General features: G+C 48.8%; 1 long non-coding RNA gene across 1 annotated transcript; it reads left to right on the forward strand.

Annotated features, from left to right (window-relative positions):
• On the forward strand, nucleotides 1-1473 carry LOC110345093 (uncharacterized). Its single transcript, XR_002388161.2, has 3 exons — nucleotides 1-53; nucleotides 585-786; nucleotides 1365-1473. It is a non-coding gene; the product is annotated as an uncharacterized LOC110345093 (long non-coding RNA).
• Nucleotides 1474-3264: the final 1791 nt, after the last annotated feature.

Genomic DNA, 3264 nt, shown 5'->3' on the forward strand with positions numbered 1-3264 from the left:
GGAGGGCTTCCTCTGGTTAGTGACCCTGGAGCTGCAGCACAGGCCCTTTTCAGGTAAAGACTTGCTCTGATGGTAGGGATTTATTTTTCAGGTAGTGTGGATTCAGAAGGCTCTGTAATCTATTTGAGATTATCCCAAGTGGTATAGATAGAAGAGTTACTTGAAAAGAGCTATAAACCCTAGGGCCTGTTAGCCTTGAAGAGCTCCATAGACCATCAGCTGATGAAGATCCAAGGCCAGCAATTGGCAGAGTTCAGCAACCAGCAGAGTTGAGGGGGGTAGGGGGTGGCAGTGTTGGCCACAGGCATCTGGGGTTTATGGGCAGCCTCAAATCCCAGAGCTGTAACACTAAGGGCTGAGGGCCACTGGTGCTCAAACCCCGGTCACTAGCAGAGCTGTACTTTGCTGATTCGTGATTTCTATCTGCCTCAAGCAAAAGAACCCTCAACTCACTGGTGATACCTCCTGCTCCTTTTCTGCCACCTCCTCCTCCTCTTCCTCCTCCTCCTCCTCCTCCTCCGGTTCTTCCTCTCCCTTTGGTCATCACACTGTGCATGATGACCCTCTTACACTCTCTCACACAGACGGCAGGGTTTCGCTGAGCTCACCTGGATAATTCAGGCTCAATATCCATCCCCCAACATCCACACATCATCACATGTGTAAAATACTTCCAGCCTGATAAAAATGTATTTACAATTTCTGGGGATTATGGTCTGGACATCTCTGGAGATCATTATTTTGTCAACCTCCATAGCACCAGCAGGCCCTCTGCAGTCAGCCCAGGTAAGTTGGAACTCTCCAAGTCCCATCTGTTTGCTGAGTCTCCGCCTAAGCTTTCTAAAGAAAAGAGCTTAGTCAGTGTGCAGGGAACCACAATGCAATGAGGCTCCATGTGTTTGCCCAGGAGGGTGAAGGAAGGCAAGGGTTTTTAAAGGTAAAATGAGGAAGTTACATAGCTGGTTTTGAAGTGGTTATCCTCACTAGAAACCTCAATAACAAGGGTGTCATCAGCACAAGGTTGAGCAATCAGCAGCTGGCACAGGTCATGGCGGGGGGGCCTTTGTGCAAGGCAACTGATCTTTGTGTAGATTTGCTGACTTTTGTGGAAGACTATGGTTTTGGTGGAGTCTTTTGTGATAGTCTATCTGTCATCAGGCAAATAGGAGTGAAGACGGCCTTGAATGCTGAAATCTAATCCCCACTGTGAAGTATTAAGAGGCCAGACCAGAACTGTTAAGAGGCGATGAGGTCATAGTTAATGGGTTAATGGATTATCTCCAGAGTAGGTGTCTTAAAAAAGCTGGTCGGCTCGGTATCCGGTATGCACTCCTTTCCCCATGTGATGCCTGCATTGATTTCAGATTCAGCAGAGAGCCCTGCACCAGCAAGAAGGCCTTCACCAGATGCTGCTTCTCAGCCTTGAACTTTCCAGCCTTCAGAACCATGAGCCAAATAAACCTCTTTTTCCTATAGATTTCCCAGTCTTTGGTATTCTGTTGTTTGTTTTTTGAGACAAGGTCTCACTATGTAGTTCTGGCTGGCCTTGAACTCATGGCAATCCTCCTGCCTCAGCCTCCCTAGTGCTGGGATTACATATATGTTATACCAACAGAAAATGAATTAACACAATGACCTCCACACTCCATTTTGTTAAGAGTTGGACATAAATGACTCCATGTTGATTCTGACAACATTCACACTCTGCTCTCTCCTTGAAAACTATACACACACACACACACACACACACACACCCAAGGACAATCAGTACTCAGAGATAACACTATCAAAATTCACCATTGGTCTGATGCTCTAACTCAGTGGTATAGTGCTTGCCTAGCATGTGCCTAGGACCTGGGTTCAATCCCCAGAACCAGAGAGAAAGAAAGAAAGAAAGAAAGAAAGAAAGAAAGAAAGAAAGAAAGAAAGAAAGAAGGAAGGAAGGAAAAGGAAGGAAGGAAGGAAGGAAGGAAGGAAGGAAGGAAAGAAAGAAAGAAAGAAAGAAAGAAAGAAAGAAAGAAAGGAAAAGAAAATCATAATTGCACACAGAGTTGCTGCTCTTAATGGAGAAAGTGCTTTCCATGGGGATGCTCAGTACACAGCCACCACACTTGATAATTTTTCCTGCTTCATTCCAAGGCCAGGGCACAGAAGAATTCAGCATCTTATGGCTGCCTTCAATCTGGGATGGCCACTCTTTAGCTTCAGTTTGCAATGTCCAGCTTTTCTTCTCCTTGGCTCTAATCAAAGTCTTTGGCAGTTACTTTCCCTTACCTGTCTCAGTGCATTTCTTGGGGTGGGGGTGGGGCAGTAGCAGAAATTAAACCAGGACTTTGATCATGCTAGGCAAGTGCTCTACCATTGCGCTGCACCCCCAGCCCTTTTGGTTTTGAGACAGGATCTTCCTCAGGCTAGCCTTGAACTTGCAAGCTTCCTGTCTCAGCCTCCAGAGAAACTGGGATTACAGCGCTCCACTGTACTCAGCTCCCGCCTCTATAAGTGGAACAGAAGCACCTAAAGAAATATTCTCTCCCCTGTCCACAACCCCAAAGTGGGGGGTAGGTGGAGAAGGACCAAGTCCCTATCCCCCTGAGCCTGCGAGAACATCTGGTGCGGGGCTCTGTCACTTGGGTCCTTGTGCCCCCAGGGTCCAGCCTCTGTCTGGCATAGAGCAGGCTGCCCGTGGATGCTCTGGAATGAATGAATGCTGTTCTTGGATTTGTTTGCCCTAGGCACCATGGAGAGACAGGAGAAGGGAGAGGTAAATAAAGGAAAGAAAAACAGGGCCCGCAGCCTTGGCAGGGGAAAGTTATGTTTAGCAGTGCGTGGTGGGGAGAGTGGGTTTCCCTGGAGATAAGCAAATCACACCTGGAAGCGGGGCCTCCCCTCCCCCCAGCTTACAACCCGGTTAGGGCCACCCCCAGCACTGAATTTGAGCCTGCCCCGGGATGGGGCCAGCTCCCTGTTATTTTTGGCTACAGCTTTCCCACTTCCTCCTTAGGGGAATGGGGTCCCATCCACAGGCTCAGCTCCCACTGTGCTTTTTCAGGCAGAAGAGCCCTTAGCCCTACCCAGGCTGAGCAGGCAGCTTGGGGCTGTGGCCTGGGGAGAGCTCACTGCACCCACGGGCCCTGCCACCGACACCCAGCACAATCTGACTGTGGGGAAGTGTGTCCCGCTGTGCCCCTGTGTGTGGCGTGCTTGTATTTCTCCTTCTGCATCTCAGAATATTAGTAAAATGAGGGGATAAAGTATCCAGGAAGC

This window comes from Heterocephalus glaber, unplaced genomic scaffold (genome assembly GCF_053883595.1).
Source record: "Heterocephalus glaber isolate CG9 unplaced genomic scaffold, H.glaber_assembly_v1.0 deba00000937, whole genome shotgun sequence".
Lineage (NCBI taxonomy): Eukaryota > Metazoa > Chordata > Mammalia > Rodentia > Bathyergidae > Heterocephalus > Heterocephalus glaber.